Source organism: Panthera leo, chromosome C1 (genome assembly GCF_018350215.1).
Source record: "Panthera leo isolate Ple1 chromosome C1, P.leo_Ple1_pat1.1, whole genome shotgun sequence".
Classification (NCBI taxonomy): Eukaryota; Metazoa; Chordata; class Mammalia; order Carnivora; family Felidae; genus Panthera; species Panthera leo.
In genome coordinates, this window is record NC_056686.1 from 197,595,093 (window position 1) to 197,622,440 (window position 27,348).

Below are 27,348 nucleotides of genomic sequence, written 5' to 3' on the forward strand. Positions count from 1 at the left end.
TTTGAGTATAGGGGAATAAACACTGAAAAAGAAGATACCTTATCTTGTGTACCCCCTCTTTCCTCATCACATATACAGCTTAACTGGATTCTGAATACACTGATGTAAATTCAGAAACATCAGTTTGTAGCACTTATGTGTTCTATACTTAAAAGCAAAAACATTTCAAATTTAGTCATGCCACAAAATGTAATTATAAGGTTCCGTAAAAGATATAATAAAATGGACATTTGTTGTTTATTTGACTGCCTAGCATCCAAGAAATATTCTTTTCCAGGGGAAAACCAGCAATGTATGAAATTTAGCATGAGGCAGAGCTGAAAAGGTCTGCTTTTGTTTGTTTGTTTGTTTGCTGTTTGTTTATTTGTTGTTGTTCATTTTTATTGGTTAGTTTGTTTTTGTGGTTTCTGGGGAAGTTAGCAAATGGACATGCCCACCTAGAACTTTGAATTTGGAGGGAATAATGCAAAGGCAGAGGACCAAGTAGGAAATTGTTTCCTGTTGAAGTATGGTTTAAAGTCCACATTTATCAGAGAAAGGGTCTTAGCCAGATGTTCTCAGGAACTTGGCAGTGTTTACTGTTACTTAGTTCCCTTTAGTTCTTGTATGTATGTATGTATGTGTGTATGTATTTATTTTTTTATAAACTTTTTCAGTTCTTCTCTTTTGAGGGAATGAGGGGGTAGTAGTTAGCACAATAAATTTCTTTTGCTTACATTCATGAACCCTAAAGAATACACACATCAAACCCAAATAACCAATAAAGATGGTTTATTAGATATTGAATGAATGTAATAAGAAAGAATAAATCAACAATGGAAAGGAACCCAGGAACCATAGTACGTTTGAAGACCTGTAAACCAGAGAAAAACACTTAATACTTAAACACGTATATGTGTGCATGTTCATCCTAAATTACTTATGGGCCAAAGAGTAACCAAGTCTTAAAATTACAATAAGCAGTTTGCCTTATGATACAATTTATCAGCAACAACCAAAAATATACTTAGGAGAAAGTCATAGTGTTAAATAATTTTATTGTTGTTAAAAAAAAAACTAAAAATAAAGTCACTTTACAATATTAGTAATAATACAATGAAAGTAACTAAAATAGCAAATAGCAAATAATAAAGATTAAAGAATAATTTAATGGGGGGGAAATAGAATTTGTTGATCTAAAACCTGATTTTTTGGGAAAGTCAGTAACAAACTGTACTGAGACCTGTTTTTGCCTTTGCCTCACTATTATTTATTATTTTAGCATTTCAGTAACATAGAAAAAAATATGTATACAGAGGGAGAGATGAAAAGATAATTATTTCCAATAACCTATTTAGGAATCTTGAAGAACCAAGAAACAACTCAGAGTTGTAGAACAATTAAAATGTCATAAAGGTAGACCAATACAATTAAATGAAAAAAATCAGTAGGTTTCCTCTCTGCTGGCAGAACAAAAACAAAAGTTAAAAATGCAAATTCACCACTTAAACAAAAAATATGCTCTATAAACAAAATTTTGTAATATATAATAATAAAACTACATAATAATGAGAGGTAAATAACCGCTGACATACATGTAAAGATATTCCAGGTATTTTAATCAAAATAGACAAACGTATCACTTAACTTCTTTATAAAGTAATGTATAGCTTTAATGAAATTCTAAGGAAGATCCTGATAATGTTTTTGCTTTGACTGTTTTGGGAAATTGACAAAGTGATGCTAACTTTTATATCTAGAAGAACAATTGATAAAACTGAGAAAATAATATCAAGAAAGATTGGTAAGGAGAAGTAGATTACTAGACATTAAACTGTAATTAAATATTATTATTGGGACACCTGGGTAGCTCAGTCAGTTAAGCGTCTGACTTTGGTTTCAGCTCAGGTCGTGATCTCATGGTGAGAGAGTTCAATCCCCACGTTGGGTTCTGCATTAACAGTGTGGAGCTGCTTGGGATTCTCTCTCTCCCACTCTCTCTCTCTGCCCCTTCCCCACTTATGTTCGCCCTCTCTCAAAATAAATAAACTTTTAAAAATTACTATAAAACTGAACAAAAATTGATAACACAATCAATGAAAGAGAATATAGAGCTATGAAACAGACCCTAACTGTGTAGTATACAACATAAATTCTTGATTCTAAAAGGGAAGTCTCCCTGAGTGTTCTTAAAGCAATCAGCCTCATATTCTCTCTCTCTCTCTCTCTCTCTCTCTCTCTCTCTCTCTCTCTCTCTCCCTTTATTTCCCATTTGGTCTCTTGTTGCTGATTTCCAAATCCCTGTCTTTCTAAATGCTGAATATCTTTGGAGTTTGGATATCTGGTTAAAGTTCCATCTACTTCAAGGAGGGGTTATGCCACCGTTCAATCAGTTCTTGCTTTTAAATCTTTTTTTATTTTGGGGCGCCTGGGTGGCTCAGTCGGTTAAGCGGCCGACTTTGGCTCAGGTCATGATCTCGCGGTCCGTGAGTTCAAGCCCCACGTCCGGCTCTGTGCTGACAGCTCAGAGCCCGGAGCCCGTTTCAGATTCTGTGTCTCCCTCTCTCTGACCCTCCCCCGTTCATGCTCTGTCTCTCTCTGTCTCAAAAATAAATAAACGTTTAAAAAAAATTAAAAAAAAAATAAATCTTTTTTTATTTCTATATTACACAAGTAGAATATTGTTCAAGATAGAAAGTGTGGACTTTTCAAAAATACGACAAAAAACCCTAAAGATAACTAAAGAAAAAAAAGATGTTCTGCATTCTATAGATATTGTTTAAAGTAAAATTCCTATAGTCATAATAGCAGGATTGTACTATACCTAGTAATGCATAAGCTAATTTGTCTTCACTTGGTAATGTATCTTGAATATTTCAAATATAAATATGTATATATTCTCATTATCATTATTGATGTATCATGGATACATTATAATTATTTAAATAGATGTATCACTGTTTGCTTGGAAAATCTCGTACTAATGGTTATTTCGATTTCTTTTTTTAAAAAAAAATTTTTTTTAACGTTTTATTTATTTTTGAGACAGAGAAAGACAGAGCATGAACAGGGGAGGGTCAGAGAGAGAGGGAGACACAGAATCTGAAACAGGCTCCAGGCTCTGAGCTGTCAGCACAGAGCCCAACACGGGGCTCGAACTCGCTGACCGTGAGATCATGACCTGAGCTGAAGTCGGACGCTTAACCGACTGAGCCACCCAGGCGCCCCTGGATTACTTTTTAAGTATTTGGAACTCTAAGCGAGGCTCAGAAAACATCCATGCAGGTGCCTTTTTTTCACACTCATCATCTTATTTCATTGATATATATTTATATGTGTTGTAATCTACATTTTTAAAAAGCATTTAAATCATATATAAAATATATAAATCTCTATATAAAATGTTAACCATAGCTATTTATGTATTCCCTCCAACACTCGATGAGTGCCTAGGCTCTTGTCACTTTGATTTTAGTAATTAGATAGGTTAAAATTCTCTTGTCAATGTTTTAATATGTAATTATATAACTATTAAGACAATTGAAATGTTTTATATATTTAGTAAGCATATCTGATATATAGGCTACCATTGACATTAATTTCTCCATATACTGGATGTTTAAATTATCTAGCATAGAATTTTGGACAATTTTTTAAAATTTAGTTTGGCTAACTGGTTTCTTTGTTTTAAATTCAAAATAGTTAAAATAGTTAATTTTTTGGCTAAATTTCAGTTATTTCTATTTTCCTTTCTTTGTCTTGGGAAATTAGTGCTTCTTGGAATTTTTTGTGATTCTCTTAATGGTACAATTAATGATTAACTGTGTTCTTTAGTTAACTAAGTATTATATATTATATGTAGCATAATATGTAATTATACATCATATTGTATATCCTTATATACAATAAATATATGTAAATATATTTAGTATTATGCACACATACACACACACACACATACACGCACACACATACGTATATACACATACCTATATTGTAATATCACCCTCCAGTTTCCCTACTTTCTTCCCAGCTATTTTCTGGGATTTGTGGCATCTGTCCATGGTTGGATAATGGTCTGAGATAGAGGGAACTAGCACACTATTGTACTTCAGTTCTCAGATTACACTCAACAGTGCATGTCTTCCCCCATATTTTCTGTATTTATTCTTTGGAGTTTATAGTACCTGATTATAGAAAATGATGATGACTTTGTGAGGAATACAGCATAGAATTGCCAAGGCAGAAGTCATGCATATGCATTGTACATCTTGCATTGGCTCATGGGATTTGAACCACACTTCTATTAATGTCTTAGTTCATACAGAACTAAGGGTCTTAGTTCATAGAGAACTTAGTTCATAGAGAACATAGGACTAAGGGTCACTGGGAAAATGGTGAGGAATGTAGGAAATATATTCTTTGCCTTTTCCTGGTCACTCACTATTCCATGATGCAAAGCTGCAGACTGATACGTGCTAAAGCTTGAATAGGATTCCCAGCTTAGCAAACAGGCATTAGGTTGTTCATTAGTATTTCTTAATGCGTTTTCATACTTTAGTCTCTTTCTGCATCTTTGTGGATACTACATATATCTTAATATTGAATTATAATTTCACATTCAGTGCCTCAAAACAAGATTTTAATTTAATGTGCATTTGACAAAATTTTAATATATATTAAACAGTATTCTTCAGTAAGAATCCTCTTTATCTCTGATGCAGTGAAATTGAAATAACTTGTTCTGAGATCCTGAATAATTTTACTATTTCTATGTTATATGTGAAAAGGAATTTTGCTATTCAAAAAAAAATCATATGTATAGATATAAACACCCAACTGTCTAGTATTGAATGTAATGTGATCAATCAACATGTAAGTATTGAATGCCTAATATACAGCAAGCACTATTCTAAGTTCTATAGATATATTAATTAAAATATAAAACAAAACAAAAATCTAGGCTAGGGGGAGATTTTTGGAGAGAGGCAGATAAAAAAATAAATGAAAAGAGTAACTAGTATGTTAGATGTTGATACATGTTATAGATGAAAAAAATATCAGAGAAGTATAGTAAGAAGTCTTTCACTGGTGGGGAAGAGGGATATTGTAATAGCATTAAGATATAATTTGAACAGTCCTAAGTAAGACAGGGAGGGAGCCCTATAGATATCTGGGGGAAGAGTATTCCAAAGGAAAAAACTCAAAAGTACAAGAACTCTAGGGTGGGAGCATGTCCAGTGTGGGTTTAAGAAACAAGCAGGGAGTAACTGGGGTGGATGAGTGAAGGGAACAGCAGTTTGAAAATATGAAATGAGGCCAGAGAGGTGCTGGTGAGTAGGAAGAGTGAAGGCAAGTTATGTAACCTTGTAGGTAATTTTGGTGACTTTAGTCCTTATTTAGGGTGAAACTGGAAGTTATTAGAAAGTTTTGAGCAAACTCTCTAACTCTTTAGTTTTGAGTCTAAAGGGAAAAGCAATGATAGACAAAAAAATCATGTGTGGCCATTGTATTTCACCTACAAAAGATGGCAGCAGCTTGGACTAGAATAACAGCAGGACGGAGGATGTGGTTAAGAAAAAAGAAGAAAATACACCCATATGCATACACATGAAAAAGAATGAGAAAATGAACAGGAGCTTGGAACATGTGGAAAAACTCCACAAAGAAGACTCACTCATACTTGACTCCTAGCCTTTTCCTGCTAATCCAAACCATCAAAGAGGAAACAAATTAGTTACTGAGAAAGGAAAAAATAAAAGAAAAACATAATTTTAACACATTTATTTTTATTCATTGTTTTGGAATTATAGGTTGACCTTGCAAATAACCTTTATCAATTTGTGTATTCTTTTATATGTATTATATAAAGTGCTGGTTTTATAGTGCCATGGCTATGAATTTGAAGTCTAAAATCACTACTAAAAAACACAAAGATTTCTATAAATGATTTATACTTTTCAAGTGAATTTGATTCTACAAGTGTTCACTGAACAGCTCTGTGCTCAGAGATGATGCATTTATACTGGGTCAGCCTTTAAAATAATGCTAGGAAACTGTAGCAGATGCCATTGATGTCGTGCCCCATAACCTCTTATTCACCTGCAGCCTTGCTGGACAGTTCCCAGGGCCATTATCAAATTCCTACCTCAAGGGTTCCATCTTCATATCTCTGAGGTTTCCTTCTCTGAGGGTTTTTCTTAGATGCCACAGTTTACTAGGCTCAAGTTCATGTCCTTGGGGACAAATAGAAGTCAGTGGATAAATAGCTTGGTGTCCCTGTCCCCCTATGGGACAATTCTGAAGCATGTTTTATATGGTTCCTCTTGGGTCCTTGGTGGGACCTCAGGGTCCTAGTCCAAGCTGCTCACAGTGCAGCCATAACACACCCTTTACTGCCTTCTCTCTTCTTTGTTTCACTTTTCCCATTCCCTTGTGTGTGCTTTCTGGGTGCACAACCTAAATAGGTGACCTTCAAAGTATTTCTCTCAGGGTGTGTTTAGTGGGGGACCCACACTAAGCCAAGTGGAAACCTTTAATCAAGTTGCTCTTGTCTGATGGACAAGGCAAAAGGTCCAGGAATATTCCACAGAAATTAAGCAAGGAGGAAGAGTGGCTCTTTTGGCTTTACTCTACCCCTCTTGGCTTGAGTCTAAGTGGGACTTATGTGTCTCACTTTGTCCAGCATTAAAGAAACAGAATCTTCAAGAGTTAGTTCTTTATGTTCCCATACCAAATGCGTCATTAGTGATAGCATATATTTTGCAAATGGTGAATCTGTTGCTACTTCCATAATTAATCATTTTTGTCAATAGTTACAAGTGAACACAGCCATGAAATGCAGAATGAATAATAGGGAGCTGAAAATTTATGGGCATACTGAGGAGATATAATGATCACTTGTATCAGTAAAAGAGAAGCAGGAAAACAGCTGCTTGGAGCCTGGGCCAGTTTAGAGAAAAAAAGGGAGACTTTGCCAGAGGACGATGTGTTTCTATCATCTAGAGCAAAGCTAGGGAGAATTTAAAGTGCCCCAGTCATCTGGAAGATACAACTAGATTCACAGTTTGACAAAATCTAGGGATATCACAGGTTGTAAGCCCTTGGTAAAAATCAAATCCTAAAATTATAAGAAAACAAGGAATTTAGAAAAGACAAAAATAAAATCCTTAAGTTTATAATTTTTTTTTTTTTTTTTTAATGTTAAGGTACTTTGAAAGTATAGGAAGGGTTTCTGGTTTGGGAAAGTTGAGATACAAAGACAATGAATAGACAAATATTCTATGGTCCTTTTCTTCTCTTCTCCTGGAATAATCTAAGCCTTAAGAACAGAAATATCCATTACACAGGACACCCTTTTTCTTTTATACAAAGAATCAGAAACTACTTATTTAAAGATTGGAGAAATTGTCAACAGGGAGAACATTTCTGTGCCATGAAAAGACTTTCAAATAGATCAGGCAGCAGAGAAAGACTCTAAGTGGAACTCTAAAGTCAGAAGCCCTGTATCATTTTCCTGCAATAAGAAGAGTGAAATAAGTTTGATCAAAGCAGCGTGAATCAAATTAAGGTAATATTATAAAACATCTAATAAACTTGTAAAGTAAGTGAAAATTGTAGCAATTGCATGATCATGTGTTTTCCCCATAATTGGGGTTAAATAGATTCATTTCACAAAATAAACATTTATGGAGTGTCAGTCTTCGGATGGGTGTGTAGGGGGAAATGAGGCAAGCATAAATAAAATACCGTACTTTTCTTATGGAATTTATAGTTTAGTGGTTGAAAAGATATGTGAACAAGTTATTTCAGTGCAGTGTGAAAAGGGCCAGGGTCCTCAGTAAAGCTATATGCAGAGCCGTGACATGATCTGATTTATACTTTCAGAGGATTACACTGGCTATCTTGTTGAGAATAGACTGAAAGGGGGTAGAGAAACAATAATCCAGGCTAAGACTTTGGTAGACTTGAAATAAATGGAAGTAGTGAGCATGATGAAAAGGTTTTATTTGTTCATCCATTCATGTATTTAGTGATTCATTCATTTAAACATAGTTTCAGTCCTACTGAAATTTACAAGAATAATACAATATACACTTCAGGTTCCCTAAGTGTCAACATTTGTACTGTATTTGCTTTATCTTTTTACCTCTTTCTGAATATACATATGCATATATGGTTTTCCAAAACATTTGAGAATTAATAATAAGCATAATATCCTTTTACCCACAAATAGTTCAAATACCTAAAAGCATGGGGTATTTTCTTTTTTTTTAATTTTTTTTATGTTTATTTATTTTTAGAGACAGAGAGGGACAGAGCATGAGCAGGAGGAGGCAGAAAGAAAGGGAGATACAGACATTTAAAGCAGAGATAATACCTATCCTTCTCAAGCTATTCCAAGAAATAGAAAGGGAAGGAAAACTTCCAGACTCATTCTATGAAGCCAGTATTACTTTGATTCCTAAACCAGACAGAGACCCAGTAAAAAAAGAGAACTACAGGCCAATATCCCTGATGAATATGGATGCAAAAATTCTTAATAAGATACTAGCAAATCGAATTCAACAGCATATAAAAAGAATTATTCACCATGATCAAGTGGGATTCATTCCTGGGATGCAGGGCTGGTTCAACATTCGCAAATCGATCAACGTGATACATCACATTAACAAAAAAAAAGAGAAGAACCATATGATCCTGTCAATCGATGCAGAAAAGGCCTTTGACAAAATCCAGCACCCTTTCTTAATAAAAACCCTTGAGAAAGTCGGGATAGAAGGAACATACTTAAAGATCATAAAGGCCATTTATGAAAAGCCCACAGCTAACATCATCCTCAACGGGGAAAAACTGAGAGCTTTTTCCCTGAGATCAGGAACACGACAGGGATGCCCACTGTCACCGCTGCTGTTTAATATAGTGCTGGAAGTTCTAGCATCAGCAATCAGACAACAAAAGGAAATCAAAGGCATCAAAATTGGCAAAGATGAAGTCAAGCTTTCGCTTTTTGCAGATGACATGATATTATACATGGAAAATCCGATAGACTCCACCAAAAGTCTGCTAGAACTGATACATGAATTCAGCAAAGTTGCAGGATACAAAATCAATGTGCAGAAATCAGTTGCATTCTTATACACTAACAATGAAGCAACAGAAAGACAAATGAAGAAACTGATCCCATTCACAATTGCACCAAGAAGCATAAAATACCTAGGAATAAATCTAACCAAAGATGTAAAAGATCTGTATGCTGAAAACTATAGGAAGCTTATGCAGGTAATTGAAGAAGATATAAAGAAATGGAAAGACATTCCCTGCTCATGGATTGGAAGAATAAATATTGTCAAAATGTCAATACTACCCAAAGCTATCTACACATTCAATGCAATCCCAATCAAAATTGCACCAGCATTCTTCTCGAAACTAGAACAAGCAATCCTAAAATTCATATGGAACCACAAAAGGCCCCGAATAGCCAAAGTAATTTTGAAGAAGAAGACCAAAGCAGGAGGCATCACAATCCCAGACTTTAGCCTCTACTACAAAGCTGTCATCATCAAGACAGCATGGTATTGGCATAAAAACAGACACATAGACCAATGGAATAGAATAGAAACCCCAGAACTAGATCCACAAACGTATGGCCAACTCATCTTTGACAAAGCAGGAAAGAACATCCAATGGAAAAAAGACGGTCTCTTTAACAAATGGTGCTGGGAGAACTGGACAGCAACATGCAGAAGGTTGAAACTAGACCACTTTCTCACACCATTCACAAAAATAAACTCAAAATGGATAAAGGACCTGAATGTGAGACAGGAAACCATCAAAACCTTAGAGGAGAAAGCAGGAAAAGACCTCTCTGACCTCAGCCGTAGCAATCTCTTACTCGGCACATCCCCAAAGGCAAGGGAATTAAAAGCAAAAGTGAATTACTGGGACCTTATGAAGATAAAAAGCTTCTGCACAGCAAAGGAAACAACCAACAAAACTAAAAGGCAACCAACGGAATGGGAAAAGATATTTGCAAATGACACATCGGACAAAGGGCTAGTATCCAAAATCTATAAAGAGCTCACCAAACTCCACACCCGAAAAACAAATAACCCAGTGAAGAAATGGGCAGAAAACATGAATAGACACTTCTCTAAAGAAGACATCCGGATGGCCAACAGGCACATGAAAAGATGTTCAACGTCGCTCCTTATCAGGGAAATACAAATCAAAACCACACTCAGATACCACCTCACGCCAGTTAGAGTGGCCAAAATGAAGAAATCAGGAGACTATAGATGCTGGAGAGGATGTGGAGAAACAGGAACCCTCTTGCACTGTTGGTGGGAATGCAAATTGGTGCAGCCGCTCTGGAAAGCAGTGTGGAGGTTCCTCAGAAAATTAAAAATAGACCTACCCTATGACCCAGCAATAGCACTGCTAGGAATTTATCCAAGGGATACAGGAGTACTGATGCATAGGGGCACCTGTACCCCAATGTTTATAGCGGCACTCTCAACAATAGCCAAATTATGGAAAGAGCCTAAATGTCCATCAACTGATGAATGGATAAAGAAACTGTGGTTTATATACACAATGGAATACTACGTGGCAATGAGAAAAAATGAAATATGGCCTTTTGTAGCAACATGGATGGAACTGGAGAGTGTGATGCTAAGTGAAATAAGCCATACAGAGAAAGACAGATACCATATGGTTTCACTCTTATGTGGATCCTGAGAAACATAACAGAAACCCATGGGGGAGGGGAAGGAAAAAAAAAAAAAAAAAAAAAAAAAAAAAAGAGGTTAGAGTGGGAGAGAGCCAAAGCATTAGAGACTGTTAAAAACTGAGAACAAACTGAGGGTTGATGGGGGGTGGGAGGGAGGGCAGGGTGGGAGGGAGGACAGGGTGGGTGATGGGTATTGAGGAGGGCACCTTTTGGGATGAGCACTGGGTGTTGTATGGAAACCAATTTGACAGTAAATTTCATATATTAAAAAATAAAAAAAATAAAAAAAAAATAAATAAATAAATAAATAAAAAAAAAAAAAAAAAAAAAAAAAAAAAAAAAAAAAAGAAAGGGAGATACAGAATCTGAAGCAGGCTCCAGGCTCCTAGCTGTCAGCACAGAGTCCGATGTAGGGCTCGAACCCACAAACCATGAGATCATGACCTGACCCGAAGTCGGACACTTAACCGACTGAGCCACCCAGGTGCCCCAGCATGGGTATTTTCTTAAACAACTGTAGGAAAATTATCCACATCAGTAAGTTGATATTGATGCAATTATCTAATCTACAGACCTTATTCAAATTTGTCCAACTGCCCCAATAATGCCTATATAACAAAAGAAAATTTAGGATCATGTGTTTTCATTCAGTTGTACTTTTAGTTTCCTTTCATCTGGAATAGTTCCTTATTCTTTTTTTGTGTCTCATAGTATTGACATTTTGAAAGAGTACAAGCCAGTTATCATAGAATGTCCCTCAGTTTGGGTTTGTTTGGTATTTCTTTTTGATTAGATTCACCTTATGAAGCTTTAAAAAGAATACCTCAGAAGTAATGATCTTTTCAGGGAATTATATCAGGAGGCACATGTTGTGTGTGTGTGTGTGTGTGTGTGTGTGTGTGTGTGTATATATATATATATATATATATATATATCATTACTGGTGACGTTGATTTCATCATTGGACTCTGCTAAATCTACTATAGAGTTGTTTATTTCACTTTTTAATTAATAAATATTTTGTTACTTTGAGACTGAAAATATTCTGTGCCTTCTAAAAAATTCATCTACTCATTTTAGCATCCAGTGATAATTCTCACTTTTAGTAATTATTATTATGATGGTTATTGATGGTGATTTCCTAATTCCATCTAGTTCTTCATTTATCAGTTGGGTTTCTACTAAAAGGAAGAATTTTCCCTTCTTCCCTGTTTTTCAAATTTATATCAAAGTGAATTCATGTATTTCTATTTTATTCAGTAAGTTATAATTCTTATGTCCTTAGTTTAATACTAAAATTTTTCCATTCTTGGATAATGAAAGCTCCTTCATGGTGGCCACAGTGCCCTTTTGACATGTCCACATTCTTCTCTAAACACCTCCCTCACTTCTAGCACAAGAGATTTCAGGCTCATCTTGTACTTTTTTTGTTGTAACGTTGGAATCAGCCTTTTTTTCTAGAAGTCCCAGTTCCTTTTAATGGAGAATGTTATTAGAGATCAAGATCTGGGTTCTACTTGTTCTACTTGCTCTCCTACTAGGGGATCATTGCTCCTTGTCCTTTTCAGAAAACAGAGCTAGAAATAGCTATAAAGATGAATATATGCACGCGCACGCACACACACACACACACCCCTACCTGTATCCATCTATACAGCTAACTAGCCATATTAAAAACTATGGATTCACACTGATACCTCTAGTTCCAGTTCACTGGTAGAATTCATTCTATTTTCCTCATTTTCCATGTTTAAAACTCTTCTCTCTACCAATGACAAATATAATCCCCATATTTATAATATATTTACTTATATGCTCAATCTTATAATGTACAGAAAATAGTTTCACTATTACTAACCCAGGCCTTGATGGAAAGAAAGCGTACTAATTAGTATTCAATATTTGTTTAGAGTTCTTTTTTTCTTTAGCCTGAAGGCATACAACCCAACTACTACCGTGTTTAACAGTTTTTGGAGTTAGATGTCCCCCCATCTCCCATTAGTTGGCGTTACTTATTCAAATGTTATTTATTTGAAATATGTTGGGTCATTTATTTCTGTTTGTGTTCAGTTGTAGGATTTTCTACCCTTTCTTATTTGTTTTATTTATTTCCTTTCTTCTTTTTTTGAGTCTCTTAAACATTAACATTCTAAAAGTCAGAACTGATTAAATTCTATTTACCTTCTTTGTGTTTTCTGTTGGTTTAGTTTCTTTTATAATTTATAGCTCTATATTTTTAAGCAGAGGATTTAATTAATTAACTAATTCAGGCATATTCTTGGATAGTGTTTAAGACTATATAATTTTTTTGATTGCTTCTTCATGTCTCATGTATATATAGCACACATACACAGATGTACATGTATGTGTCTTAGTGTTTTCATTTTTATTCTTTCTAATATGTCCTTTGATTTTATTTTGTATTTCCACATTCACTCAAGAATTGTTTAATAAACACTTTTTGGTTTTTCTAGTTAAAATGACCTCTTAGTCTTTTTAAAAATTTTATGTAATTTTTAGTTTTTTTTTTATGTATTAGAACTTTACTGTGTACAAATTTTAATTATGAAGTTTATTTTTGTGACTTAATATATGATCAGATTTTATGGTTGTCCCATGAGTGCCTGAGAAGGTACAATCACTATTTTCCTGGGTGTAAATTTCTGTATAAACATAATATCTACCTTACTGGTTAGGTTCTCTAGGACTTCTGTATCCTGTCCTTGTGTCTACTTGATTTATCTCACACTAATTCTGATGTATTAACATTTCCTAGAGTTAATATGTTTTTTTTTCTATGTCTTTTTATATCTCTTGTAGTTTTTGCTTACAAAGGCATTGCTGTGTTATTTTGATACATAGATATTCACAATTGTTAGAACTTTACTGTGAACTGAGGCTTTTAGCATTAAAAACAATAATTCCCACATTTAACACAGTGCAAAGTTTATTTTATTTGATATTAGTATTGGCTTTGCTTTATTATTCTTTCTAGAAGCCAGGTATTTATTTGCCCATCTCTTTATATTTAGCCTTTCTGAATTATTTTAAGTGTATGTCTTGTATACAGAATATATTTGGGTTTTGCTTTGTCAGCCAAATTGAAAATCATTTCCTTTTAATAGATGAGTTAAGCGATTCATTCACATTTATTCATATGTGAAATGTTTTATTGTAACTCTATTATTTTATATAATAACTACTATGTATATTGTATTTTCTATACTTGTGGTATGTGAAGTGGTTTGGGGGCTCTTTTTATTAAAAAATATTTCTTTTGGTGTTTAAGAAAGACTGTATTTTTGTTCTGTAGACTTTTTACTTATTTTTAAAATTTTTAAATTTCCCTGCTTTTCTTTTTAACATGTTGCGATGTTATTTGTGGTTTTGATGACATACTTTTAACTCCAACCTATTGCCTACACAACAGTAACTTCCCTCTTCCTTCTCCCTTCTCATCTCATTTTTAGTTGCATTATTTCTACTCTGTCAGAACATACAACACATACGATGTAGCATATATCATAAAACATTATTATTTCACCATTCACCTCAGTTTTTAGTGTTAAATCTACAATTAAATATATTAAAAGCTCACCAGTATTCTTATTGCTGAAGTGTCCCCATTCATCTCTTAATTGGATTTGAGAATATAAAACTACTTTTCACTGTTGATCCTTGAATGAAAACTTAGCTGACTATAAAATCCATGGTTCACATTTTCTTTCCCTGTATTATTTTAAAATGCTATTCTACTGGTACGTTATTTTGTATGTAGTTTTTTTAGAATTCTGATGCCAACTAATTATCTTGCCTTTGTTATCTACCTGTTTACCTATTAATTATTGGCTGGAGTCCACAGAGTTATCTTTTTTTATTTAGTAAAATTATAAAATTTTGTATTTTTACTATGATATCACTTTGATCATTACTAATCAATTTTCACTGTTATGCAGTGAGCTCCTTCAGTATGTAGATTCAGGACTTCTAAGTTTCTCCTCTAAATTTCTTATTCCATCAAAGTGTTCAGCAGTAAAAAGGGCCTTCATATCCACTTTTGTTATAGGGCAGTTATGATGAAATGCAGCCTGTTTTTACTTTTTAATATAGTGTGTTTAAAAAAATGTCTTAAAATGTATACTTGTTAACATAAAAATCTCTTAAGGATAGTCAACTAACATAAAAGAATGGATTTTTAAATCAGATTTAACAAGAATCAGAGATCTTACCTGGTATGAAGTTTTACTAAATAATATGAATAAAAGCTCAAAGTAGAGAGAGGGGGTCTGACATACCAAAGGCAGCTACCCAGGTCCTGTATAAACACATTAGACACGTACTTCTAGCCAAGAATTGTAGATAAGGTTACTGAATAGAGATCTTGAGATAACCTCATGCCCTAGAAACATTTAAATTATGAAACACCTCCATTTAATAGCTCCAATACTTGGATCATTGACATCACATTTTCCAGGGAGCTAAGCCTCATCGATCCTGGGTTCTATAGTTGACCCTTACCTAGAACATCCTGTGAAGTACATTTTACAGATGAATTTTCTTCTTCCTAGAAAATATCAATAGTTTATATATCCAAATGTTCAGTTAACAAGGAAGTTGAATTGGGTCACTGACCAACATTCTTTTCCCTAGGAACACTCAACTCCATAAAGGAAATGCTATGACCTGAATATTTGTATTGCTCTAAGATTCATATTTTGAAATTCTAACCCCACGAAGTGATAGTATTATTAGATGGGGCCTTTTGGAGATGATTAGGTCTTAGGGGTGGAACCCTCACACTTGGGATTAGTGCTCTTACAAAAGATCTCATAAAAGACGTTACAATGCTCCCTGGCCTCTTCTATCATGTGAAGATACAACAGAAAGTCTGAGGGCCAAAAAAAGGTCTTTACCAAACCATGCTGGCCCCTGATCTCAGACTCCCAGCCTCTACAACTTTGAGAAATAAATATCTATTATTTATAAGCTACCCAGTCTGTGGTGCTTTGCTATAGCAACCCAAACATACCAAGGTAGGAGTTAATGTGCTATAGACCAGGTGCTTTCATTCTTTCCTTTCAGAAATATGATGTGACTTTTCATTTTTATATTTTTCTGTTTTCTAAAATATTAGGTATTGAATGGATAACTAGAGGAAAAATAGTGTAATGGAAGTGAGAAGTGTATCCTAGTCATTTAGACTATGGAGTTAGAACCATAGAATCATGGTTGCAGCACTGGTCTGTGTTCGTATACATTGCAGATTTCATACCTGGAGGTTCATTCAGCTGAAGAAATAATTCAGTGGCCTAGCGGCTTAGGTAATTGATGTTATCCATGGTATTAGAGGCAGAACTGAGATTTTTATTCAGGCCATTTGAAAATTAGAGGACAATGGAGATATTTTATATATGTATAATGCTGAGATATACTATATAGATAGAGATAGAGGTATCTCCATGTGATACACATATACATATGTCCATGTAGGTTACCTTATTTTATTTACAATAAATCAAAGTTATGGATATATATACTGCTTATCTGAACATAAACAACTATTATACTTCTCTGTTACTCCCTAATTCAATGTAGAGTAAGAATTATGACATATTATTGTCCTGTTTTCTGACAAGATGTATTTTTTGAATCACTACCTCAGAGTCTTGTCTTCTCTGTGGCTTCCATCTCATGTCAACATTTTCTTGATGTTTTCTAATTTCTTTAAAATAATTTAATATCAAGTAAATAATAACAATCCTTACATTTGTATAATATTTAATTTATTAATCACTAGAAAATTCTAGAAACAATGCTCTGTAATTCTCTGAGTAATAAATAAATTTGAGAAATTCTGTAAATATCACCTTAGTCATTTCATTTCACACGACACCATTTACTTTTACTTTCTGATACCAAGTTATAGTTTTTCCCAATCAATTCTAGTTGCTTACTGAGATTCTCTGAAGTCACTACCAGCCCTGGACAACTTGATAGATGGCCTTTTTTCAGACTTTTATTCACAGGTGTTTGCTGTTTGTTGACTTTTTTGAAAAACTCAAATTGTAAACTTTGATTACAAACTAAAAATGAGGTTCTTAAAAATCTAAACTTGAGCATATATGAAACAATTTAAAAACTGTTAAAGGTGTGTTGAGAAAAAACAGGTTTAGGGGCGCCTGGGTGGCTCAGTCGGTTAAACGTCCGACTTCGGCTCAGGTCACGATCTTGCGGTCCGTGAGTTCGAGCCCCGCGTCGGGCTCTGGGCTGATGGCTCAGAGCCTGGAGCCTGCTTCCGATTCTGTGTCTTCCTCTCTCTCTGCCCCTCCCCCGTTCATGCTCTGTCTCTGTCTCAAAAATAAATAAAACGTTAAAAAAAATTAAAAAAAAAACAGGTTTAAAGAAGACATCTTTAGGTAAAAATAATAAAAATGCATAGATAATGCAGATAGTTCTATTTATCTGCTCAATGGGCAAAAACAAGCACTTGAGGTCTTCAACTCAAATCTTGTGTTCATTTCTTATTGCTAAAATTTCATTTATTCCTGTTAGATGACTAAACCTGATGATAGTATATATGATAATCCCCAGGGGCAGACGAATTCTTAGCTGATGGATTGGCTATGTTGTCTCTTTGCTATCCTGTGGTTTAGGGTTTTCTGAGCATCTTTGTAGGTAATTGAAGTTGCAGTGGTACCAGCGTTGAGGTGGCTGCTGACCTTGGATCTCATCTCCTTGATTTTCTTTATCTTCTTCATTGCTGTCCTGCCTAGGTTGTCTTTGGCAAGGAGGACCCTTTGGTTTAACTGACTGAGTCACCCAGGCATCCAAGGAGGACCCTTTGGGAATCATGGTCTATAATCCTGAGCATATTCTATCTCACTGGCCTATCTTGTTCTCTTGCACCCTGGTTGTTAGCACCTTCCGTCATTTCTCCCTGAACAGGAGTGTTGGAAGATTGTGGTCCAAGCCCACGAGGTCTCTGCCTGAAGCAAGGTGGAAAAATCTGCGGTAGGGCCAGCGCTGTTGAACCTGGCCTTCAGGAGCTTCCAACCCCACTCCTTTCCCCACTCTCATTATTCTGGTAATTCTATTGGGAATTATGTGGAGGACCTCTGCCGTGTGGAGAGCCTTTGTAATGGTTATTGTCTGCTGCATACTTACTGCCTTGCACTGGAGCTCCACCAGAGCCTGTCACATTTGCTGCTTCCACATCCTTTTCGCCTTGAGCAATGTCAAACTCCATAGTCTCTCCATCTCCTACACTGAGAACACACTTCCTGGTGTCATTCTTCTTTATGGCAGTCTGATGCACAAATACTTCTTCCTTCTCGTCATTTCTATTGATAGCTGTTTCTTACATTGAACCATTTTACTGTTCCCCAAACCTTTATTGTGATGACCATCTTGTCCCCTATGGCAGGCACAGCAGATGTGAGGCTGCTCTGGTCTCGGCTACACTGTCCATGGTTCTGGGCTTTGTGTGGGCAGCCCTGAGAGCAGGTAGTAGCTGGGTCTCCGCCTCACTGGGGACAGCTGGGGCAGCTGAGGCTCTTCCAGGGGTGTGATGGTAACTAGGCTGGTTACTGCTAGGGGCTGCTCAGGGCTGGTAGATGGCTTTTAAGAAAGGAACAAACCACTCTTATCCGTTATTCCCCATTGGTAATATCTAAGGAGAATTTAGTAGTTTAGACATTTTCTAAAGTAAAAATATTTAACAGAAATTTGAAAAAGCTTGCTTCGGTGACTAGAAAGGAACAGTTAAGAAGTTAAATTAAGATTGGTTGTATTAAAGGTAGTCTTAATTTTGATCATTTGAGCAGAAACATCTCTCCTTTTCCTTCAACATTTGGCATTTTTGATCTGGATTATATGAACAATAGCCTCATCTCCTTACCCACATTTTTTTTTTAATTAAAGCTGCTTTTCATTTTTTTAACCTCTCTTATGCTCTCTGATTTGTAATAGTCTCTCTAGTTTTGTTTCAGAAATGACAGTGCTTTTTTAGAGAAAATAATATGTATAAATTAATTATGGTTATAAATATCTATATCTTGTTATAGATATGTATCATTATAGATATATTCCTATTCTTAGTTATGTTTATACTGATTTAAATTATGATATTTAAGATACATGATTAGAAATATTTTTTATTAACATAGTATCATTTTTGTGATATGTCTCAAAATCAGATTTTGCCATTGTACATTCTATGGCCTCCATGCTAGGTAGTTGGGGACTAGCAGACTGCCCCAGAGCCATTTTAAGTTTACTGCAAGAAAGCTGGGACAGCCGTGGGGAGTCCTGAGGGCCAGAATCCCATGAGGGTAAGACTTGTCTGACATAGAGTTAATTTTTAAAGAGAAGTTATATAACATACCTCAAATTATAAGGAAAAAGAAAAAGAAACTTAAAAAAAATTATACTTTGGTAACATACATTTTGTGGAAATATCATTTGAAAAATATATAAAATAGCTTTAAGATACGTTTTATATCAATATCAAAGAATAGAGTTGATGGGAATAAAGAATGTATAATTGTTAGATTTTATTTATATACATTTCAGATAGATTTTTTTATTCTTTTTTTAAATTTTTTTTTAATCTTTATTTATTTTTGAGAGAGAGAGACAGTGTGTGAGCAGGGGAGGAGCAGAGAGAGAGGGAGACACAGAATCTGAAGCAGGCTCCAGGCTCTGAGCTGTGAGCATAGAGCCCGATGCAGGGCTCGAACTCATGAACTGTGAGATCATGACCTGAGCCAAAGTCGGACACTCAACCGACTGAGCCACCCAGGCACCCCGAGATTTTTTTATTCTTGAAAGGCATAAGTAAAATGACCCTACTTCATGCTTTTCTATGTTCCATATTATCAAAACTTGTACCAATTGCATTACAACATTTTGTTCGTTTTAGTAAGAGAGAAAGGGCTGTCTTCCTTAGAAACAACATGATTGTCTCTATCACCAAGAAGAGGGGTGAAGGAAATTCTAGTCAAATTTTCTTTAGCTCCATGTATTTAAGAATCATCTGATGATGTTGGGTTTGTATGCAGACTCCTGGACCCCATATCAAGAAATTCTAATTAAGTTTATGTTGAAGATCCTAGGAATGTGTATTTTAACAAGTATCCCCAGTAGTTCTGATTAAGGCGATTTTCTTTTTTCTTTTTAATTTATTTACTTAAATTCAACTTAGTTAAAATATAGTGTAGTATTGGTTTCAGGAGTAGAGCCCAGTGATTCATCACTTATATAGAACGTCCCGTGCTTATCCCAACAAATGCCCTCCTTAATGCCCATCATCCATTTAGCCCACCCCCCCATCTCCCCTCCAACAACCCTCAGTTTGTTCTCTGTATTTAAAAGTCTTTTAGGGTTTGCCTCTCTCTCTGTTTTTATCTTACTTTTCCTTCCCTGCCTCTATGCTCAGCTGTTGCATTTCTTGCAAAATCATTGGATATTTGTCTTTCTCTGACTTATTTCACTTAGTATCATACACTCTAATTCCATCCATGTTGTTGTAAATGGCAAGACTTCATTCTTCTTGATCATAAAGTGATTTTCTAAACACACTTTGAGAAACACTGTCCTCGCCCTTTGTCTAAATGATCTGATTTGAGGAACTTGGGTAAAACACAAAGGTGAAGTAATTGATATTACCCATGAAATTAGAGAAACAGCTAAGGACTCTTATTAAGTCCCCAAACAGTATATGTAATCTATATATGTATATATGTAAAAATATTTTATGTATATACACACATATACATAGTTTACTTCATTCTCATTACAATAAATCAGAATTCCTGATCTGTGTATTGAATATGTGACTATAAAATCTGACAGCAATTGATACAAGAGCGTCAGAAGTAGAGTTCGTCTATGAGATAAAAGCGATGATGAGAACACCAGCCTAACAGGTGAGTATCCTAGTAAGGAACTGAGTTAAGCAGGAGCATGGGAAGAGGACTATTAGCTGAATTAACACTTCCAAATTCACATGTTGAAGCCCTAACCCCCAATACCTCAGAATTTGACTGGGTTCAGAGACAGGGCCTTCAAAAAGGTAACTGAGGTTAAATGAGGTCTTATGGGTAGGCCCTAACCCAGTATAACTGGTGTCTTTATAAGAATTGGAAATCTGGACAGAGACACCAGGGATGCACACCCACAGAAGAAAGACCATGGGAAACATAATGGGAAGGTAACCATCTGCAAAGCAAGGAGAGAGTTTTCAGAAGAAACCAATTCTACAATACCCTTATCTCGAACTTCCAGGCTCCTGAACTATGAGAAAATAAATTTCCATTATGTAAGCTACCCAATTTGTGACATTTTGTTTTGGCAGCCCTAGCAAACTAATTCAAATTTTGGTACCAAGAAGGGAGTGCTGCTATAATAAATACCTAAAATGTAGAAGTGGCTTTGGAACTGCATGATGGGTAGAGACTGGAAGAGCACTGAGGTGCATGCCAGAAGAGCCTCGACTTCCCTGGGGAGACTTTTGGTAGGAATATGGATACTAAAGGTCCTTCTGAGGAGGTCTCAGATGAAAATGAGGAACACGTACTTGGAAACTGAAGGAAACACAGTCCTTGTGATAAAGCAGCACAAAACTTGGCTGAACTGTGTCCTAATGTTTTGTGAAAAGCAGTAACTGACAAAGTTGGATATTTAGCTGTGAAGATTTCTTAGCAAAGTGTTGGGGACGTGGCCTGGTTTCTCCTTGCTGTTTATAGTACAATGTGAGAAGAGAGAGATTAAATGAAGAAGAGATTGTTAAGCCAAAAGTAACAAGAACTTGAAGATCTGGAAGATTCTCAGTCTATCCATATTTCAAAAAATGAATATATTTCATAAAAATAAAAAGCTTCTGCAAACAAAGGAAACAATCAGCAAAACTAAAAGGCAACCAATTATCAAATTCAACACCCAAAAAATAAATGATCCAGTGAAGAAATGGGCAAAGGACATGAATAGACACTTCTCCAAAGAAGACATTCAGATGCTAACTGACACATGAAAAAATGCTCAACATCACTCATCATCAAAGAAATACAAATCAAAACCACAAGGAAATACCACCTCACACCTGTCAGAATGGTTAACATTAACAACTCAGGCAACAACAAATGTTGAAGAGGATGTGGAGAAAGAGGATCTCTTTTGCACTGCTGCTGGGAATGCAAACTGCTGCAGCCACTCTGGAAAACAGTATGGAGGTTCTTCAAAAAACTAAAAATAGAACTACCCTACGACCCAGCAATTACACTACTAGGCATTTATCCAAGGGATACGGGTATGCTGTTTCGAAGGGGCACATGCACCCCAATGTTTGTAGCAGCACTATCAACAATAGCCAAAGTATGGAAAGAGCCCAAATATCTATCGATAGATGAATGGCTAAAGAAGATGTGGTGTATATATACAATGGAGTATTACTCGGCAATCAAAAAGAATGAAATGTTGTAATTTACAACTACGTGGATGAAACTAGAGGGTATTATGCTAAGTGAAATTAGTCAGAGAAAGACAAAAATCATATGACTTCACTCATATGAGGACTTTAAGACACAGAACAGATGAATACAAGGGAAGGGAGACAAAAATAATATAAAAATAGGGAGGGGACAAAACATAAGAGACTCTTAAATATGGAGAACAGAGGGTTATTGGAAGGGTTGTGGGGGGGGTGGGCTAAATTGGTAAGGAGCGTTAAGGAATCTACTCCTGAAATCATTGTTGTACTATATGCTAACTAATTTGGATGTAAATTAAAAAAAATGAGAATGATTGGCTGGTTAGTAATTCCAATGATGGTCTGGATAGTAATTCCATAAAGAGATTGTGAGTGTGACTCATGGATCTAATCAGCCCTCAGTAGAAGCCAAGGATGGAGATATGATTACAACTGCAGAGACACTTCCAGCTTAGGCTAAAGAGGACAGAGATGGAACAAAATGAAGAAAGGCCATTGAACTTCTGGGATTTTACAGGTCAGGACCATAGCTGTGAACCCACATGTGATCCTCCAGGAAAAGGGAAGAATGACCCTGAAGGACGGGTGGTTTCCTCCTCAGTTTCAGAATAAGGCTACCTCCTCAGTTATTGCTGCAATAATGTCTTAATTGATCTAGTCATATATGGTGTGCCTGATACCCATCTTTTCTCATATTATAGCCCTAGCGATTTTCCAAAGTGCATTCTGATTTTGTATCCAATTCCATCTACTCCAGTTTAAGAACTATAAATTGCTTCACTTTGCTCTTCGAAAATTTAAAACGTCTTAATATGATCTGTAAGACCTCAAATCACCGGCCTTTGCTTGCGTCTCCAACCACATCTCTTTCTTTATCTGTGTGGCCCCATCCAGCTGGTTTTCCCATAGTCCCCATTCTCATCATGTTTATCTTCTACTGGGCTTCTGCATGTCTTGTTCTCTCTACTTAGAATGGACCTCCTACGTTTCTTTGCCTAGTTAACACCTACCAATCCTTTAATTCTCAGCATTAAAGTCACCTCCTCAGGGAAGCTTGACCAAGTAAAGTTTCACTGTTTCACTCATAGAACTGTGAATTCTTCACAACACTGTAAGCTCCACAAGGCAGGGACCATGTCTGTGTGTGTTCATATTTGTATCCTTACAGATGTGCACTTAACTCCAAGTAGGAACCTAACAAATATATATATTTTAATATAATTTATTGTCAAGTTAGCTAACATACAGTGTATATAGTGTGCTCTTGGCTTCAGGGGTAGATTCCCATGATTCACCATTTATATACCACACCCAGTGTTCATCCCAGCAAGTGCCCTTCTCAATGCCCATCACCCAATTTCACCTCTCCCCAACACCCCCCCCAATGGTTTGCCTCCCTCTCTGTTTGAAACTATTTTTCCCCTTCCCTTTCCCCATGGTCTTTTGTTAAGTTTCTCAAGTTCCAGTGTTCATCCCAGCAAGTGCCCTTCTCAATGCCCATCACCCAATTTCACCTCTCCCCAACACCCCCCCCAATGGTTTGCCTCCCTCTCTGTTTGAAACTATTTTTCCCCTTCCCTTTCCCCATGGTCTTTTGTTAAGTTTCTCAAGTTCCACATATGAGTGAAAACATATGATTCTTTTTTTTTCAACGTTTTTTTTTTTTTATTTATTTTTGGGACAGAGAGAGACAGAGTATGAACGGGGGAGGGTCGGAGAGAGAGGGAGACACAGAATCGGAAACAGGCTCCAGGCTCCAAGCCATCAGCCCAGAGCCTGACGCGGGGCTAGAACTCACGGACCGCGAGATCCTGACCTGGCTGAAGTCGGACGCTTAACCGACTGCGCCACCCAGGCGATTCTTATTTCACTTAGCATAATACCCTCCAGTTCCATCCATGTTGTTGCAAATAGCAGGATTTCATTCTTTTTCATTGCCAAGTCGTATTCCCTTATATATATAAACCACATCTTCTGTATCCATTCATCAGTTGATGGACATTTGGGTTCCTTCCATAATTTGGCTATTGTTGAAAGTGGTGCTATAAACATTTGGGGTACATGTGCAACTATGAGTCAGCACTCCTATGTATCCTTTGGATAAATTTATAGTTGTACTATTGCTGGGTCATAGGGCAGTTCTATTTTTAATTTTTTGAGGAATTTCCACACTGTTTTCCAGAATGGCTGCACCAGTCTGCATTCCCACCAACAGTGCAAGAAGATTCCTGTTTCTCCACATCCTCACCAACATCTGTTGTTTCCTGAGTTGTTAATTTTAGCCACTCTGACTGGTGTGAAATGGTTTCTCAGTGTGGTTTTGATTTGTATTTCCCTGATGGTGAGTGATGTTGAGCATTTTTTCATGTATTTGTTGGCCATCTGGATGTCTTCTTTGGAAAAGTGTCTATTCATGTCTTCTGCCCATCCCATTTCTTCACTGGGTTGTTTTCCAGGTGTCGAGTTTGGTAAGTTCTTTACAGATTTGGATACTAACCCTTTATCTGATATGTCATTTGCCAATATCTTCTTGCATTCTGTCAGTTGCCTTTTAGTTCTGTTGATTGTTTCCTTTGCACTGCAGTAGCTTTTTATCTTGATGAGGTCCCAATAGTTCATTTTGCTTTTATTTCCCTGGCCTTCAGAGATGTGTTGAGTAAGAAGCTACTGTGGCTGAGGTCAAAAAGGTTGTTGCCTATTTTCTCCTCTAGGGTTTTAATGGTTTCCTGTCTCATATTTAGGTATTTCATCAATTTTGAGGTTACTTTTATGTATGGGGTAAGAAAGTGGTCCAGTTTCATTCTTCAGCATGTTTCTGTCCAGTTCTTCCAGCACCATTTGCTAGACAGAATGTCTTTTTTCCATTGGATACTCTTTCCTGCCTTGCCAAAGATTAGTTGGCCATACACTTGTGGGTCCAATATTGGGTTCTCTAATCTATTCCATTGGTCTATGTGTCTATTTTTGTGCCAATACCATACTGTCTTCATGATTACAGCTTTGTAGTAGAGGTTAAAGTCCAGGATTGTGTTGCCTCCCATGTTGGTTTTCTTTTTCAACATTTCTTTGGCTATTCGAGGACTTTTGTGGTTCCATATAAATTTTATGTTTGTTTGTTCTAGCTCTGAGAAGAATGCCAGTGCAATTTTGATCGGGATTGCATTGAATGTGTAGATTGCTTTGGGTAGTATTGACATTGTAACAATATTTGTTCTTCCAATCCATGAGCATAGAATACTTTTCCACTTCTTTGAGTCTTCTTCAATTTCTTTCATAAGTTTTCCATAGTTTTTGGTATATAGATCTTCTACATCTTTCATTAGGTTTATTCCTAGGTATTTTATGGTTCTTGGTACAATTGTAAATGGGATCGATTTCTTGATTTCTCTTCTTGTTACTTCATTATTGGTGTATAGAAATGAAACCAATTTCTGTACATTGATTTTGTATCCTGTGACTTTGCTGAATTCATGTATCAGTTCTAGCAGCTTTTTGGTGGAGTCTTTTGGGTTTTCTATGTAGAGTATTATGTCATCTGCAAAAAGTGAAACTGACTTCTTCTTTGCCAATTTGGATGCCTTTATTTCATTTTGTTGTCTGATTGCTGAGGCTAGGATTTCCACACCATGTTATAAAACAGTGGTGAGGGGATGCCTGGGTGATTCAGTTGGTTAAGAGTCCAACTTCGGCTCAGATCATGATCTCGCGGTTTGTGAATTTGAGCCCCATATCAGGCTCTGTGCTGACAGCTCAGAGCCTGGAGCCTGCTTCGGATTCTGTGTCTCCCTCTCTCTCTGCCCCTCCCCCACTTGTGTTCTGTCTCTCTCTGTCTCTCAAAAATGAATAAATGTAAAAAAAAAAATAAAAAATAAAACAACAGTGGTGATAGTAGACATCCCTGTCGTGTTCTTGGTCTTAGGGGGAAAGCTCTCAGTTTTTCGCTATTGGGGATGATATTGGCTGTGGGCCTTTTATATATGGCTTTTATGATGGTAAGTTATGTTCCTTCTATTCGGACTTTCTTGAAGGTTTTTATTAAGAAAGTCTGCTATATTTTGTCAAATGCACTATTTTTTCTGCACTATTGATAGGATCATATGGTTCTTATCTTTCCTTCTATTAATGTGATGTGTCATGTTGATTGATTTGCAAATATTGAGCCATTCCTGCAGCTGAGGAATGAATCCCACTTGATCATGGTGAATACTTCTTTTAATGTATTGTTGAAATAGATTTTCTAGTATCTTGTCAAGAATTTTTACATCCATATTCATCAGGGATATTGGCCTATAATTCTTCTCTCTGGTGGGGTCTCTCTGGTTTGAGAATCAAGGTAGTGCAGGGTTCATAGAATGAGTCTGGAAGCTTTCCTTCTGTTTCTATTTTTTGAAACATTTTGAGAAGAATAGGTATAACTCTGTTTTAAATGTCTGGTAGAATTTCCCTGGAAAGCCATCTGGCCCAGATTTTTGATAACTGATTCAATTTCTTCACTGGTTATGGGTTCAATTTTTCTATTTCTTCCCACTTAAGTTTTGGTAGTGTGTGGGTTTCTAGGAAGTTGTCTATTTCTCCCAGGTTGTCCAGTTTATTGACATATAATGTTTCATAGTATTCTCTAATAATTATTTGTATTTCTGTGGTGGTCATTGTGATCTCTCATTTTTAATTTGTGATTTTATCTATTTGGGTTCTCTCTCTTTTCTGGGTAGGGATTTATCAATTTTGTTTATCTTTTCAAAAAACCACCTCTTAGGACTACCTTGGTGGCTGAGTCAGTTAAGTGACTGACTGGCTCAGGTCATGATCTCATGGTTCATAGGTTCAAGCCCTGCATCAGGCTCTGTGCTGAATGCTTGCTTGGAGCCTAGATCCTGCTTCAGATTCTGTGTTTCCTCCTCTCTCTGCCCCTCCCCCCTTGTGCTCTGTCTCTCAAAAATAAATAAATGTAAAAAAACACCACTTCTTAGATTCATTGTTCTATTCTGTGTTTATTTGTTTTTATTTATTTGATTCTATATTGTTTATTTCTGCTCTAATCTTTAGTATTTATCTTCTTCTGCTGGCTTTGGGGTTTCTTTGCTGTTCTGCTTCTGGTTCCTTTCAGTGTGTGGTTAGGTTTGTATTTGATTTTGTTTTTGTTTTTCCTTAT

At 36.1% G+C, this 27,348-nt stretch overlaps 1 protein-coding gene and 1 pseudogene across 2 annotated transcripts in view; one reads left to right on the top strand and one right to left on the bottom strand.

The window, feature by feature from the left end:
- Positions 1 to 27,348, top strand: part of SPAG16 (sperm associated antigen 16) — a 1,016,770-nt gene that overhangs the window by 626,775 nt on the left and 362,647 nt on the right. The gene's annotated exons all lie outside the window — the stretch shown is intronic.
- LOC122227952 lies at positions 17,268 to 23,112 on the bottom strand (annotated as a pseudogene).